Source organism: Dermochelys coriacea, chromosome 14 (genome assembly GCF_009764565.3).
Source record: "Dermochelys coriacea isolate rDerCor1 chromosome 14, rDerCor1.pri.v4, whole genome shotgun sequence".
NCBI classification, from domain to species: domain Eukaryota; kingdom Metazoa; phylum Chordata; order Testudines; family Dermochelyidae; genus Dermochelys; species Dermochelys coriacea.
The window spans coordinates 13,466,049-13,484,317 of NC_050081.1; the positions used below are offsets into that span (position 1 = coordinate 13,466,049).

The 18,269-nt window shown below is 42.4% G+C and overlaps 1 protein-coding gene across 1 annotated transcript in view; it reads right to left on the reverse strand.

The window, feature by feature from the left end:
• The window catches only part of ABCC3 (ATP binding cassette subfamily C member 3), a 76,846-nt gene that overhangs the window by 57,673 nt on the left and 904 nt on the right, over positions 1 to 18,269 (reverse strand). The window lies entirely within an intron of this gene.

Below are 18,269 nucleotides of genomic sequence, written 5' to 3' on the forward strand. Positions count from 1 at the left end.
AGTGGGGAGGGAACCCTGACAGCTTTCCACTCAGTTTTCATATTGACTCCATAAGAATATAAGAATGGCCATTCTGGGTCAGACCAAAGGTCCATCCAGCCCAGTATCATGTCTGCCGACCGTGGTTAATGCCAGGTGTCCCAGAGGGAGTGAACCTAACAGATAATGATCAAATGATTTCTCTCCTGCCATCCATCTCCACCCTCTGACAAATTGGGACACCATTCCTTACTCTCAACTAGTAGGTTTACTCCTCTGGCTACTGTGTGTCTGATAACATTTTCAAGCCTTGACTTCTATCACTCAGGTTGCCCACCATTGTGGTGTTTCAGCAACTTACAGGGGATGAAATAGTTAATAAAACCTAAATATTTATGGCCAATAAAAGATAATGAACATAGGTGGAACTATCTAAACAACAGACGATGTTCCAGGGATAACCTAATTTTTTCTTGATGATTAGCTATTTCAGGAGCGGGGAGGGAAATGCTGACATTCTATTTTGCCCTGAATCAATGAGTTAGGTATGAATTTTGTATCAGCAGGGACACTGGGATTCCTTTAAAATCTCTCATCAGACTAAAGCAATTTTCAGGGAGCAGCTAGTTACACTTTACTGGTGAATTATAACCCGTCATGCTAGTGACAAAACCTCCAACATGTGCACTATCACTAAATCTCAGTGCAGATCATCACAACTAAGCCGTCGCTGTCACTAAAGAGCCATCAAGACTGTGCATAAAATGGGGGGACTGCGATCCAGAAACACACAAGTGCAAAGATACTCCTTGCATTACACCTCTCAAGCTCCCAGATACCCTGGCCCTATTTGCCCATCTCCTAAACCCTGCTCTGCTTGGCTTAGAGGCTTGATGCATCTCATTCCAATTGAAGGTGAGCTCAGACCCACAACATTCAGGAGGAGGACCTAAAAGCTCAGGGATGTTCACATCCAGAGTTTTGCTTCGGCCCATTACAGACAGAAGGGTGATTTGCTAAATTCGGATACAAGTTCTGTTTCAGATTTCAAGCCCCAATCCCACCCCCAGTTTTGGGGATGTCTGCAGTGTGCTGCTCTGCCCTCCTAAAAGTCCTGTGCATTTAGGGGGTGTGTTGGAGTTGCACATAAGGGTCCCTTTCAATAACAACCATCGTCATATCTGCCGGCAACTCGCTCACCCTACAGAAGATAGGGCAGAATCTGAGGAAAGTCACTGAGGGACCACCTCTCCCCCTCAACTGGAGCCGCCCGGGGGAAGGCCAGGGATATTGCTGATTGCCACCTTTTCTCAGAACAGGATCTTCAGAAAGAGACTGGGGCAGCCTGCATCTCTCAGCAGAGCTGCAGAGAAGCTGCTTGTGGCTTGCTTCCCCAAGAGCGGCAAAAGCTAAAATAGGATAACTGGCAGCCCACTTCTTCAAAGGAGCTTTGAGAAGGCTCTGGCACCTCTCCCTACCCCAGACTGCTGGAGTTCCACAGTGTCCCACATCTCCTACAGCCTGTAGAAGGCAATTTTGCAGCAATGTTCTTTAAGCCTCACCACTTCTGCTGCAATGATACTGTGCAACCATCTGGATGGCTATGCTGTCAAGATGCAGACTTCTCAGAGCACTAACTTGCCATACTTTTATGTTGTTCTGATATTAACTCACTGACTATGGAATTTATTTACCCTGTAACTGTACTTGGCTATAAAAGACAACAGAAGAGAGACTAGCAATGTTTGCTATCGCATTACAGCAGAGAAGGCCTCTCCTTGATATTGCATGCAGGTCGTGAACTTGTGGTTTGTCTGCTAATCAGTCAAGAATAGTATCAAGAACACCCTTCCTCGCTGTGGACTTGAATCACCTCTCTTATTCTAGTCTTAGTCCTTTGTATTTATCAAACCTCCAGTCAGTACTCCGCCGTGTCAGGATCAGGATTTTGATTACCAAGTTCATTTCACTTGACCTAGATTCAAATGGGAGCCAGATTTCAGGCAGGCCATCAAAAAGGTAGAAGCTGTGAGCTGCATTAATTCGCTGCAGTGCACGGTACTCTCCCACCACCCTTTCCCCTTGCGGGGGGAGCGAAATTTCCCTTGAAAAGGTCACTCTTAAATTGGACATGCCCATAATGCACACCGCAATACATTTTACTCTACACTCTGAGCTACTTACCCAGGGTCCCATAGTGCTTTATGGCAGGAAAAGGAGCATAACAGTGAGCACAAATCTTGGCTGAAAAAAAATTAAGAAGGGGAAGGGGATTCTGACCCGTACACGTGGTTGTGTGGGAACTTTCAAGACCATGAATGGTCTTGACCTCAGTTTTAAATCTTACCTATCCTCTGTGCTATGATCCAGATATCAGGCTAATGGACATTACAAAGGAATCCCTCATGCTGGCTTTCAAATGTTGGCTTCACCGTATGTGAAGTACAGATGTTACTGTAATAATACTCCACCATACACCTGCAAGGCAAGCTTCCTATAGCTCAGAACTAGGGATAATTTAATAATATTTGTTGGGATTTGGGCAATTATTTTCACTGAATTCATTCATTAATATGTTATTTTCTCACTTTTAAAAAAATAATCTTGAAATCTTGGTGGCGGCATGAGAGTCAAAAGGAAGTATACATATGAATTCACTCAAACCACTGGAAAGGTGAAGGCCATGGGCACAAGCAGAAGGTAACCAACATTCACACAATGGACAAGGTTAATATCTACCACACTATTGACTTGTGTTAGTTATCACTATTCGGTGCTTTATTTAAAGGTTAAAGTCAGAGTGGCAGGAGGTTGACACAAGAGGAGAGCAGCAGAGAAGAGAAAAAGTTAGAAGAAGGGGAGAAAAGAGGAAAGATGGTAGACAGGTGGTGGATCTATGGCTCAATAGGTGATATTTAGATCCCATGATAGATCTGGTAGATTTCATCCATGATACTTTAAGTGATGAGGAGACCATTTGCTTAGTTCTGTTGATGGGTGAATAATATTCTGAAAAGAACATTTAATGCAAATTCTGCCCATTACAGACAGAAGCGTGATTTGTTAAATTCGGATACAAGCTCTGTTTCAGATTTCAAGCCCCAATCCCCTCCCCCAGTTTTGGAGATGTCTGCAGTGTGCTGCTCTGCCTGCCTAAAAGTCCTGTGCATTTAGGGGGGTGTGGGAGTTGCACATAAGGGTCCTTTTCAATAACGCCTTTTTTTGTTTTGCAGTATTTCCCTCCAATATCATCTCACCTCCTCTAAAACAGGAAACGTGGCCTTGTGGTCAGGCCCTAGACTGGGTCTCAAGAGACCCAGGTTCAAGTTCAGGCTCTGCCACAGAATTCCTCTCGCACTCTCTCCATTTCACATTTCTTCCCCTGTAAAGCGGGGCTAGTAATGCTTCCTTTCCCCCACCTTCTGTCTATTTAAACAGCGAGTGCTTCAGGAAAGGGACTCTCCCTTACTATGCGTTTATACATCATCTAGCACAACGGTATGGTGGTACCCAATTTCACTGGGAGCCTGTGGGCATTACAATAATACATACGGTGACAATAATTCTGCTCAAGGTCTCTAGTGAGCCGCTGGGTTCCAGAAGCCCTTTCACCTTTGGGAACAAAATCATTTGCATTCATTAAAAAAAAAAGTTATTTCACTCTTCTATATGGAAACCACAACATGCTTCACTGATCCCAAGATGATTGTTGTCCAACTGACTTGCTGCACCTAATTCCACAAATGAAAGTTTTACCAAGGCAAGTGTAATGACATTATCTACTGCTTGCAACTGTATCCTAGCAACTTTGCTTATCAAAGGTGGTGTCAAAAGGAAACAAGAGTTTATATTACCACAAGGCTCAGAGCCTGTTACTTTTTTGTGTGCGAGTGCACCAGATCTTAGTTTACAAAATATAATGCCGAGTTTGTTCTCTGTGCTAGTGAAGGACAAACATTGAAAACGTTGAGTTTTCATTTCTACAGGTAAAAATATAAGGATTTCCTTAATGGTTTATTCTACAGTGTCAAACTGATCTTAACATTCGCAATCCACCAGAGAGAGGACACACTGATGAACCAATTCTGTCATCAAGAGTCCCACACAGAGTATTGCCAACTCTATGCATTCAACAATCAGGGCTCAGACCCCTAAACAATCTTGAGATTGGCTTAAACATCATGTTTAAAAAAACCCATAATATTTGTGTTCTCTCTCTTTGCCTTCTGGCGCTGGAACATTAGGTTACACTTGGGTTGCATTTTCAAGCTTTTCTCTGCAATCGTGAGGGTAGGAACTTTACTTTTTTGTTTTTTTTTTAAATGAAAGCTGAGATTCTGCTGTAATCACAATGCCAGGCATGAGACTTTAAGAGAAGCATGAAGTATCATGAAGCATGTGATAAAACCGTGAGAGCTCGCAACACTGCACATGTGCATTGGGCCAAACTGCCCTTGGATGCAAAAGGGCAGACCAAAGGGCACAGGCATACATACTCAGAGTAATTATTCTAATAGAAGCAGCAGCAGCAGCAGCAGCAGCAGCAATATTGTGGTTTTGAATCACAGGATATTATTGCCTTGGATAGAGGGCAGTATGGAGCAAATAAAGTCATGCAAAATCTTGTGAATAAAAGTCAAGAGCAAAAGCAAAGGGAGTTGGGATCATTCTTTCCAGAAAAGAGTCAAATCTAAGAGACCTCATAGAAATTGTTGGAAGTTACACAAGGCGAAACGAAGAGAAAGACCTCTGTCAACTGTCCTAACCAGCAGCCTGCCCTTGGATACCGTTCTTGGGGGGACAACTGTGCAGGCTGCTCTGCTTTACTGAATAGAGCATTTGAAGGAGGGGTGTCTCAAACTGAAAAACTTCCCATCATCCTTCAGCTAAGAGAGGGGCAATCTTGACAGTCAGAACAAGAGTAGCTTGGTTAGAAACGGGACTGAAGAGCTAAAATTACAAATGTGGCAGTTTCTGCTCCTCTTTATACCCCTTTCTGACTCCACTGTGCACTGGCACACCTGGGTACCCAGCTAGACAGAAGGGAGACAGACTCATGCTCAAACACAAGATGAAAGGGGACTGTTGCCAAGAAAGTTTCTTAATGCTGCTTGGATTGTAGCAGAAGAAGGAACAGTCAAGCTAACAGTTTCACTGCAGTGCTGATGAGACTCAGGCAGTATCTGGTTGAGGCTGTCTTCAATATCACGCTAATACAGGTGTTCACTGATGTAGTATCCAAAGGCCACATGCCACTTAAAGTGACTAAGGATGCTCATATTCCTTAGTTGCAGTGACAATGTTCAGATGAATGTCAAGTCTTGGGGGCAACATCTGAAGCAATCAAATCTAGTGGCAGATTAGAGGTAGAAGATGAAACAGTTTGGCTAAGAGTTTATACACTGAGGTTAAGGCACATGGGATACCTACAGAACAGCTTGAACTAGCTAACTCTGACTGGTATCGCAGCATAAATTATATGCTCTAAAGGCTATATTGCAATGCTGATACTCATAAAAATGGCCCATTTCATTGAAATGTAGTGAAAAGGAGCTCACAAAATATGATTTCAAAAGTCAGGATATGACCCCCTCCCTGACCTGAAAAGTCTTTTCATCTATTTTTTTCCCCCTAAGTGGAATTGGCTGCCCTGTCAGACAGGGCAGCCAAAACAAGGACGGAGGAAAGATGGGATCAGACTATGACCATGAAAGAAAGCAATAATCCTGAAATGGAAATGAGAGCAAAAGCAAAACTGGTCTATGAACACTGTCACATTGTTCTGCCATTGGTTGCGTTCATGTTATAATTCTTGTGCAATATAAACCCATCAGCTTGAATGGGACTCTTGTTAAATAGTAACCAATTTTTAGTGTAGAAGAAATACAACCCCCACAAAAAATCTAGTTTAATTTAGAATTGATGTCTATAAGCCAGAACTACAAACAGTTCTAACTGTATTGACACCTTTCATTGACAATGCTTTGCCTTTCCCTTGTCTCTTGTAGGATACTTCCTCCATACTGGAACAGTATGCTATTGATAGCACACAGAAGTATAAGAGACCCATCATTGAGTCCATCTCCCTGTGAAAATAAAGGATGTATCAGACATTAGACAAACATGATGCTTGAAGTCCAGTGCTGAAGTCCTCATTCAGCTGGAAGTCCTCATCAGCCAACTTTACCTAAATAAGAAAAATTTAAAAAGCAGCTAAGTGACTTAGTCCCACTGAAAGATATAAGTGTCTAAATCACTTAGGTACTTTTGAAAATGTATCCAATGTTCCCTAACACTGGTATAGCAATTTTCAAGTTCAAAGTGCTTTAAAAATATGAATTATATATAATAAATAAGACAGAAGATTTTTTGTAAACAATAAGATGTAGAGATTTTTTGCAAAACAGTATTTTAAAACATCTACAGAAAGAGCAAACATATCTCTGCAGATAACTGATTACAGAGCACTGGGAACTGTGTTACTAGAAAAACTAGTCAACAAGGTTAGCAGAAAGAGATGGTGTTAAGATATCCAAGTACAAGCTAAGAGTCTGATCCTGAAGTTGGATCTACACAGCAGACCCTGGTGCGCATACAGAGTTCCCTGGTTCCAATGAGGTTCTACATGAGAGCAACAGCTCAACTGTGTGATGGGAGCGTAAAAATTAGACGTTCTTGAAATATTTGAATTATATGATGCTTTTTGTATTTCACTGAAGAGGAGATACTTTGTTCAAAGTGAAATACTGCAGGTCACTAATCAATTCACAATTTTGACTAGTTTGTTTACCGAGACAAAAAATCAGGAAATGCATACAAAAAAGGAAATGCTACATATTAAAATGGAAGCTGATTGCCATTTTTATTTGAACCTTTTTTCAACCAACAAATGGCCTTTTTGCAAAACTAAACTTTTTTATGAAAAGATTTGATTATTTTCAATATTCTCAATCAAAACCCAGAATGTCAACATTTTAAATTTGTTTGCGTTTTCTCCATCTTCTTTCCCCTTCTGTACTGAATACAACACAATAGGCGATAACCAGGGTTTGGAGGGTTTTTTCCCCCATTTCACTCTCTCATTTTCTTTCTCTCACACATTCCCCCATTTTTCCTTTCCCTGCTCTAACTTTTCAGCAGTTTAGGATGTTTTGAAAATTTACAAAATGGCAAAGAATACAAAAGAGCCCAATCATTCATTCAATTGCATGGAGGTAGCAAGGATGCAGGGTATATTCATTAGCATTTGAAATGGCTGAAAATAGCATGAATTTTGTTAAGTTGACCTCAGCTCTGATCCTGCAGTGAGATCAGTGAGGGGTCAGGTGTCTGCCCATATAGTCCTTGCTGCAGGATCAAGGCCATGACATTCATTAAAAAAAAAAAAAAAAAAGATAACTATAAAGATGTCTGGCAGCTGTGAATGCTGCTGTTTCCTTTAGCTCAGCCAAGTAAAGTGTAATTGGACATAGGCCCACCATGGACAGCTATAATATCAGGCTAGGAGGGGACAGATTTATACCCATGAGTAAAACACAGCTTTACTGTATTGAGAAATTAAAGATCCGTCTTTCACAGACTGCCCAGGGGAAATTTTATTTAAGTTTTTAAAAACTGAGGTCTTTTGATTGAATTTTAATACATCACACGAATAGCAAATGGGAAAAAAAGAGAAGTCTCAAATTTTTGTACTGGTGACCCCTTTCACATAGCAAGCCTTTGAGTGCGACCCCCGCCCCTTATAAATTAAAAACACTTTTGTATATATTTAACACCATTATAAATGCTGGAGGCAAAGAGGGGTTTGGGGTGGAGGTTGACAGCTTGTGACCCCCCATGTAATAACCTCGCAACCACTTTAGTGGTCCTGACCCCAGTTTGAGAACCCCTGTTTTATACTCTTCTCTGTGGCCATGTAATGAGAAAGTAATCAATTTCTCTGTACACCCACTTCTCAAGTGATTCATGGTTTCATCTCAGATATTGTTTCCATAGGCGAGAAAATTTATGGAACTCATATCTTTCAGACGGTTGGGTTTTTACATACATTCTTAGCATTGCTTAAGGTGAAAAGGTCATAGCTAGAGTTGGATAAAACTTCATGTCAAAACCTGAAGGAACTCACTGGGCTTTGAATTTCGCTGTGAAAGTCAACTTCCCTGATTGGCTTTAAACCTCAGAGAAAAGTCAGATAGGCCTGGGACCATTACTCTCTCCACGTAGACCCTCCCTCACGTAGACCCCCGTTTACAGAATCTCCGTTTTCCCTCTTTAGGTGTCCGGTGGGGCTTCTTGCACTATTAACACTTCCCCAAGAAGATTTTTTCGGGAGGGGGACAATTAGGTCAACCGTTCTCAATTCATTGTAAGAGCCTTCAAGGGAATAAGCTACCTGACATCTCCCTCTCCCCCAGCCCTGCAAGTAGCATCATATTTGCTATGATTAGATGGCTTTCCAGTAGGAGGTACTATAGTATTTAGGAATTCTCCTTTCAGGATGTGTCTGATGGGAGAGTACAGTGTATGAGGAGAAAGGAACAAAGCCTGAATGCTGCATGGTCTTGGTTCCCTCTTTTTATGCTTGAACACTGAACAGCATCCTAGAATCTCTGCTCTGCTCCTACCCTTGCTCATTCCTTTTACCACAGCCTGGCACTCAAGACAGCCCTAGGCCGTACAGCAGTAAGGGATGGGTGGTAAAAGTTAGACTAGAATGGGCCCCGTTCTCTTGCACTAAGAATTGTGACATTTTCAAAGATGGTGCCAAATTGATGCCCACACATTTCTCAGTTTAACCAGACCCGGAGGTGGTGTTTTTCCTTACAAAATACAAACAGAAATACCAGAGCAAGATTATCCTTGTCATGATTTAAAAAAACAAAAACCCTACATTATAATGAAGTGTCATCTTCATGGGGTCCATTAACTGCCACAGTCAACCAGGGAGCGTCACAAATTCTCATACACTGGAACATTTCTCTGTGCTACATTTTACTTCTGAATCTCTTCTTCTACAGATGTGAAAATACGCATCAGTCCACTCTCTTGACTGCACATAGGAGGATGCTGATGGGTGCAAGTCATTCTAAATCTAATGGTGCATTTATACTATGCTCATCATCATATTATCAGAGTGCTTAATTGGAATTAGTTGCGTTCAGGATATTGATAACACAACTATCTTTTAGGGAAGCAAAATTTAATAGATTCCAAGGCCTGAAGAAACTATTATGATCATGTAGTTTGATCTCCTGCATAAAATAAGCCACAATAATATAGTTTACGGTGATTGTTTACTAACAGCATCCACTTTTAGATAAATGAAATCTCCTTTTGTCATCTTTGTTGACATAGTAAACATGGGGATACAAGGATCTTAAGCTGCTTTATAAACATTAAACACCTCTGAGATGTCCTATTTGATACATGGGGTAACTGAATTGCAGAGACCATGTAGTCTAGCCAACTTCACAGCAGAAGTCTGTCCCTAGAAGTTGTCCTGCATTAGCCACTAGATTCCCCCTGTTGGAACTAATGTTACAATAAAAGTGCAATGGGATAACTTGAAACTTCACAACTTTATTTGGGCTTTAAATGAAAAACTTTTCCACAAGGGACTTTTACATTCAATTTTATTTGATTAAAATAAACTGACTATAGATGTATTGAACTATATTGGCACTAACTCTGCCAGTACAAAAAGACTCACCCCATTCTTGAAATAGCCTACATCCTCCCCCTCACAGCCCCCTGCATTGTTTTGAAGTGAAAACGAGGTTAAATGCAACACATAAGTGGCTAAGAGGGGAAATTACTCACATTTGAGGGGATTCAGAGTAGCAGCCGTGTTAGTCTGTATTCGCAAAAAGAAAAGGAGTACTTGTGGCACCTTAGAGACTAACAAATTTATTTGAGCATAAGCTTTCGTGAGCTACAGCTCACTTCATCGGATGCATTTGGTGGAATGCATCCGATGAAGTGAGCTGTAGCTCACGAAAGCTTATGCTCAAATAAATTTGTTAGTCTCTAAGGTGCCACAAGTACTCCTTTTCTTTTCACATTTGAGGGGGACGCTTTGTGCCAAATGAGCTATTAGGTTTGTTTCTGGAATGACAGAATGAATAAAAGTCACTTGACCCAACTCTGCCCAGTTACACAGCGTGCCTGACTCAGAAAGAATGGACATCATGCCAGCCCACAGATCATGGAAAGCTTCCATTCTGGTGCCTGGAGCTATGCTAAAGACAAGCACAGACATCTTGCTCATTTTCACAGCATTGCCATTGATTATGTCTTTCTTGAAATTGCATCACTTGAGAGTCCCTAGATAAAATAAAATTAGCTTCAAGTGGGATGGGAAAAATGAGGCATGTGTCAAATGTCAAGGCACAGATTAATCTGGGAACAGAGAATTGTGGGTTAAATGAGGGTATCAAGAGAGAGGAATAAGCCCTGATCTGATCTCCAAAATGACTAATTAGTTGTTCTCTCATTTGAAACATATCATTTGCCTATCTATTTATTTATAAAAACAGGCAGCTTCTCCTCCAGTCTCCTGGTGCAATTACATTCTATCTATTTTAGGTACTTATATGGCCCCCCAAAATGCCATGGTATCTGAGTGCCTCACAACATCCCTGTCGTGAAATGGGGATCAGAGGCACAGAAAGACAAAGTGACTTATCCAAGCTCACACACCGAATAGAACTCAGCTTCCCAAAGCCCAGGTTCCACTGGACCATCTTTCCTCAGCTAAGAACGAATTATAAGAAACAACTTGCAGTCTGTGATGGGCAGCATCCCTGGACAGCTCTCCCCACACTCGTTAAAACATCCTCAGTGACCCACCCATCAGCAAGGACTGCATCACTCCACTGACTCTCAAGCCAATGCTTGAATAAACGTAAGGCCTCTTGTGCTCTGAAGGTTCAACTCAGTCAAACCAGTAAGTCATGACCAACCGACAGGGAGGTATGTCCAAGAGCCCTTAGGAAGGGGAGGCAATGATCACCGTACCCCTCTGGGGTCTCTCTGAAAGAAATGATCACAGGCACTTAAAAGCAGCCTCATCCACCAGGTTCCATCTCATTATCCACACTCACAAAAGCTGGTTACATAGCTAGTAATGTCAGAATGAGCATCTGCCCTGACCTGATCATGAGCCAAAAAGCTCACTGCTGATTACTGCGTATACAGGTCCAAAACCTGACTAATTGAGGACCACAAGTTACAGAGTTGAAGGCTTTCCTCCAAAAATACCTGGCTTATGCAGAGCTGAAGTAGAGGGACTGCCATAGGAGATGATCTCTACAATGGCCAAGATCAGGAACATAGAGGACTTAATAGATTCAAATCAAAATCTACAGTTATACGCTGAAGCGTCAATGTAACATGCCTGTCCCAGCTTGCGCCACTAACACAACAGGGCTCACGTGTTCTGCACTAGCTGAAACATCAGCATGCACTCAAAGCAGAGCCAGGAGTCATCTTCTACTTTCTTTCATTCCTTGTACAGTTTGTGTCAGGTTCCAATGAAAAAGCAAATAATTTCTAGCTTGAAAGAATTGTTGGAATTCACCCTCTCCCAGAGAAAGAGACAGGACTTTGCTCCTGTTCACTTTGAGCAGCAAAAGGTCTTCTGTCAATACACACAACATCACAGAAATCAGGGATAGATAATACCACCATCTAGTTCTTATATGGCGTTTGTTATCAGTAGATCTCAAAGTGCTTTACAAGGGAGGTCTGTATCATTATTCCAATTTTATAGATGGGGAAACTGAGGAACAGAGAGGTGAAATGACTTGTCCAAGGTCACCCAGTAGGCCAGTGACACAGCCAAGAATAAAACTCAGATCTCCATCCACTAGGTCATGCTACCTCTGATAAGGTAATAGTCAACATGTCATCATGCCCATCCTTCTTGCCCAATGAAGGATCATCCCCATCAATATATTCTCTAATGTTTTACTGGAGGGGCTGACAGATGCAGCAAAGTAACAACTGCATCAACATTATGGTCTACTTCTCTCAAATCATACGGGTCACATATTGCTTAATTTCCTGTTTATCTGTATGCAGACATGGTAGCTGATAAATGATGCAATGAAATAGGAGGCAATTTGTGGTCAGTATCATATAGCTGAGATAAGAACTGAGCTTTAAAGACAGAGTTCGCTATGCTGTCAAGGACGATGAGCACTCATCCTCTTCTCTCCCTTCCCTGAAGATGCTGTCTTTGGCAGCAGAGAAGTGTGTGGCACTTGGAGAATTAAGCACTGGCGCTTTGCATGGTACCAGGTATTAACATTAGCTCCTAATTGTCAGATAAAACAGATCTTACATCCTTAAAACATTGGTGCTTTGGATTCATTTAAATTACTGTTTTGAGAAATATTGTCCTCATACATAAACGCACAATGTGTGTGTGTTAGTGATTTGAGGGCTGTATGACTAGTGGTCAGAACAAGTGACTGAAAGCTAGCAGCTCTGGATTTTCTTCTTAACTCTGCCATTGACTCATGTGTCCTAGGGTAAGTCATGTAACTGCTCTGTGCCTCAATTTCTCCATCCATAAAATGATAATACCTAACTCTTGTTCGTATAGTGCTGTGTCTGAGACCAAAGCATTTACATTATTTTGTATGCACAGCACAATTTTTGTCCTTCACCTTCATCCTTCTAAGATTGTAGTACATGAAAAATTTGAAATACCACGAAGAACCTCTCTGGACAAAGCACAAAAATGAACAGTTAACTTGCATTCTTCGACAAAGCAGGTCATGTAAAGTCACCAGCGTACTGTCCTCAGCACTCTCCTCACTCTTTGGAAAGATTTAAGTCTCACTCTTAAGAGCACTGGGACAAGTTCTGCTCTTAGTTAGTTGTATGCAACTCCTGCTGACCTGGAAAATACTGCCAACCATTAAAGCACTACAGTACTATAAACTTCCTTACGATAGACAATGCCATTGGTACAATACAAACTCCACAGATATAAAAATCATCCTTGCCTGGGAAGACACACTGAACAGAGATAGGAATTGATTATGATGTATTTGTATTACAGAAGCAATCCGAGGCCTCAGTAAAGATAAGAGACTCAAGTACGGTACAAAAAAATAATAATCACATGAACACAAGGTCTTAACAGTGAGGCTAATTAACCACTGGAACAGCTTATCAAGGGATGTTGTGTATTCTCCATCATGTGAAGTCCTTAAATCAATATTGGAAGTCTGTCTAAAACAGGGGAGGGAAAACACAGCCCGCGGGCCAGATCCAGCCCATCAGGGCTTTCAATCTGGCCCACAGGATTGCCAGCCTCGTGGCACAGGGGGCTAAGGCAGGCTCCCTGCCTGCCCTGGCCCTGTGCCGCTCCCAGAAGCGTCTGGCACCACAGCCCTGCAGCCCCTGAGGAAGAGGGGAGCAGAAGGCTCCGTGCACTGCCCTCACCTGCAGGCACCACCCCCCACAGCTCCCATTGTCTGGGAACGGGGAACTGCGGCCAATGAGAGCTTCAGGGGTGGTACACACAGGCGAGGGCAGCACATGGTAGAGCTGCCTGCCCCACCCCACCCCCAGGAGCCACTGCCGGACATGCTGGCCACTTCTGGGAGCAGCGTGGCACGGGGCCAGGGCAGGCAGGGAACCCTCCTGCACCCTGCACCCCTCCTGTACCCCAAACCCTTGACCTGAGCCCCTTCCTGCTCACTGCACCCCCTCCCACACTCTGCACTCCCTCCCGCATCCCAACCCCTTGCCCCAGCCCTACATTCATGGCCCTGCAGACAATTTCCCCACCCAGATGTAGCTCTCAGGCCAAAAAGTTTGCCCATCCTGGTCTAAAAGATAAAGATCTAGCTCAACAAATTGTTGGCCTTGATGCAAGAATTACTGGGTGAAATTCTTAGTCTGTGTTGCACAGGAGGTCAGACTAGTTGATCATAATGGATCCTTCTGGTTTTAAAATCCAGAAAAAAGGTCCCTTGATCATGATCTTATAATCTAGGCCCCTGATCCCGCAAGGAGTTTCACATGAAGCATGCAAATATGTGGGGCTTCTCGAAGGCTGAGGCCAGGATGGGAGGGGCTGAGGTTTTAAAAAAGGGACATAGAAGAAAAAAATATTGTGATTCTATTGCATCCTTTAGGAATATACAGTGCTGTGGTATTCGTATATCCACCACCATAAACAAAGAAGAAAACTCTAGTAAGCTCTGTGATAAATTCAAGACAGCTACATTTACTCAGTTAAAAAGCATTCTTATCCACACTCCAGCCAAAAGGCAGAAATGAACTGCTGTATTCAAACATTTTTATGTTGTTACATTTGGGATGTGTTTTAAAAAGAATACTTAGAACTTTCTACCATTTGGGCTGGGGGAAACAGAGGATAACCTTTAAACTTTTAATTGGTTTTTCTTGAATTTTATTTAAAAAAAAAACAAAACAAAACAACCCACAATTGTTTTCACTGAAATTCAGGAAGACAGATAAGGAAACGGTTGTAACAGAAATGTAAAAATACGGAGGGGGATTTTCAGAAGCTCCTCAGGGATCTAGGGTAAAATTTTCAAAAGCACTCAGGGGATTTAGGCTCCTAAATCCCACTGGCTTTCAATGAGAATGGGGTACCTATGTCATTTAGTGCTTTTGAGAACTCTACTCTTAGTGAATGGGACTTGTACTTCTAAAGCCCTTAGATGCTTTTGAAAATCTTACCCAACATTGTTACCGCATGATTTCTGCTAACCTGGTCATGCTAGATCTAAATGAGCACACAACTCAAGGAGGAGAGCAATGATGGCTTTGAATCTCATATGCATACCCCCCCAGTCTGGATCTGGCTGTGCATCAGTCCACTCCCCTAATGTATGCAAGAGCAACTGGAAGACTGCTCTATCTTATGCTAGGTGATCCCTAACCATAACCCCTCTTGCCCAGAAGAGATGTGTCAAAGGAACTCTGCACCACTGGATGATCTCTGTATGGCTGATCACACTGGCGTTATGGCACTGTGTGCTAGGTTCAGCATAAAGCAACTGCAGGACAGCCGAGGATCAGGGCCATAATCTTCAAAGATATGTGCCAACCAAACAAAATAGAAATCTGACAGACAGACAAAACAACGTAACAGAGCCAAGAAAATAATCCTAATTAATTAGAAAAGATTCACAGATTTTAAGACCAGAAGGGATGAGTGCAATCCTCAAATCTGATCTCCTGCATAACCCAGGTCAGAGAATTCCACCCAATAATTCATGCACCAAACCAGACAGCTTGTTGAGCTGCACACAGCATCTTTCAGAAGACATTCAGATCGTAATTTAAGGATTACAGGTAATAAAGAATCCATCACATCCCTAGGTAAGCAGCTCCAATAGTTACTCTTGAAATAGTTAACTACTCTCAAAAGCAAAATTCCATGGGATTATAAAACTTCTACTCCAGCTCCCGTACTTGTGAGTACACTTATGTGTAACAGGACTGCATAAAGTATTAACACCACACCTAGAGCCTGCATCACTGCGGGTACATTTTACACGTAAATACTGTGTGCCCTCCCTCCCCACACTGTTTCGTTAACAAATATTGCTATTGCAGTTTAGTGCTGTGGACCAATGTTCTCCTGGGAATTGTTAAACAAGAGAATATTTCTTTTATATGTAATCAACATTTTGATCTGTGTGGTGAATAATTGCCAAGACATATTATACTGTTTTCACTTGTATTTGTTTATAAGGGATTACACTAGTAGTAAGTGGAAATCTTGATTGAACAGGTATTCTCTGTTACTAGCAAGACATAATCCCCCATATCGAGAAATGATATATTTGATAGTGAACTGAACACAGACAAAAGCATAAGTCTCAGTTTCAAAGCGACTTAGGGACAAATTTTAAAGATATTTATGTGCCTGACAGCACAGATAGGCACTTACTGAGATTTTCAAAAGCACCTAAATTCCACTGATTTTGGGGAGGTTAGGTGCTTAAGTACTTTTGAGAATTCCACTAGGCCCCAGATTTTTAAATGTATTTAGGCATTGGTGCACTCAGAATTGCAAAGCCTAACTGATTTAGGAGTGTAAATCTCTTTCAAAAGGGATTTAGACATTTAGGAGCCAAAATGGGATTGTCGCTCATAAGTGCCTAAATCCCTTTTTAAAATGAAACGTAAGCATTGCAATGCTAAGCACAGCAAAGCCTGAATACCTTTAAAAATCTGGGCCAAGGTACCCGTCTGCATCTTTAGATTCCTAAATACCCGTACAAATCTATCCTTAGGCCCCTAAATGCCCAAGTCACTTTTGAAATTAGGACTGAAGGCACGTCCACAAGAAACAGCAATGCACATTACAGGAGTGTAATTTCTACGGTAAAGTGCACTGGGGAACTTTTAATGTGCATTAGTAGGGTCTACATGGACCAGTTAGTGCACTTTAGAAATCACATCCTGGAGTGAGCATTGCTGCTACACGTAGACAAGCCCTTAGGCAGTTTTGAAAAATCTTATCCTTGCTATCGTATGCATATTAATGAAATAAATACTTTACTGTTCTACAATAACAGACTAGGGCCACAGTTCAGCAAAGCACTTAGATCCATCCCCATTGAAAGTGATCAATGGCTCCATGTCTAGTTGGCAGCCGGTGTCAAGTGGAGTGCCCCAGGGGTCGGTCCTGGGGCCCGTTTTGTTCAATATCTTCATAAATGATCTGGAGGATGGTGTGGATTGCACTCTCAGCAAATTTGCGGATGATACTAAACTGGGAGGAGTGGTAGATACGCTGGAGGGGAGGGATAGGATACAGAAGGACCTAGACAAATTGGAGGATTGGGCCAAAAGAAATCTAATGAGGTTCAATAAGGATAAATGCAGGGTCCTGCACTTAGGATGGAAGAATCCAATGCACCGCTACAGACTAGGGACCGAATGGCTCGGCAGCAGTTCTGCGGAAAAGGACCTAGGGGTGACAGTGGACGAGAAGCTGGATATGAGTCAGCAGTGTGCCCTTGTTGCCAAGAAGGCCAATGGCATTTTGGGTTGTATAAGTAGGGGCATAGCGAGCAGATCGAGGGACGTGATCGTTCCCCTCTATTCGACACTGGTGAGGCCTCATCTGGAGTACTGTGTCCAGTTTTGGGCCCCACACTACAGGAAGGATGTGGATAAATTGGAAAGAGTACAACGAAGGGCAACGAAAATGATTAGGGGTCTAGAGCACATGACTTATGAGGAGAGGCTGAGGGAGCTGGGATTGTTTAGTCTGCAGAAGAGAAGAATGAGGGGGGATTTGATAGCTGCTTTCAACTACCTGAAAGGGGGTTTCAAAGAGGATGGCTCTAGACTGTTCTCAATGGTAGCAGATGACAGAACGAGGAGTAATGGTCTCAAGTTGCAATGGGGGAGGTTTAGATTGGATATTAGGAAAAACTTTTTCACTAAGAGGGTGGTGAAACACTGGAATGCGTTACCTAGGGAGGTGGTAGAATCTCCTTCCTTAGAGGTTTTTAAGGTCAGGCTTGATAAAGCCCTAGCTGGGATGATTTAACTGGGACTTGGTCCTGCTTTGAGCAGGGGGTTGGACTAGATGACCTTCTGGGGTCCCTTCCAACCCTGATATTCTATGATTCTATGATTCTATGAAATAGCTATGGACATGCTGTCAAAATTTCAGGCTAGCCATACCTCTCTCCACGTTATGGTCTCTCTCACTGTAGCCCACAGGCTTTAGGCCTTGTGACTTTTCCTCTCCCAAACTGGAATTCTCCCACTCTTACACTGGGCTGCAGCATCCTGTGCATCAACCGAGCTTACCCAGGTCTGACAGCTTCTGACACCCATGGCTTTTCCCTTCTGGAGTCTATGACCAACAGTGAATATACTGACCAGACAGCCTTCTTAAAACCAAAGTATTGTCTATTTTACAGCAGGAACAAAGCTTTTAGAGAAAAAAAGATTTTAAAACAGTCTCTGTGTATGTCTGTTTTACCACAACCTAATGGTAATCTCCATGCCTAACTTCTTCAGAGAGCCCCCACAGGTGCCTGGATTGCAGCCTAACCGCTCTGAACAACTCCTTCCTCTCTTAAGAGAGTGTCCCATTTTAAAGTCCCAAGATTATTTTGTTCTTCTGCATTCCTGGGCTTTGGCCCTTCTGGTTAAAACCACTCCTGCAGTCTCAGTAGGAAGTGAAACCAGAGTCCTCAGAGCCCAGGGCTCTGCCATTGTCCTGTAACAGCCCTCAATTTTTTCTGGAAAGCAGCTTAGCTTGAGTAGAGCTG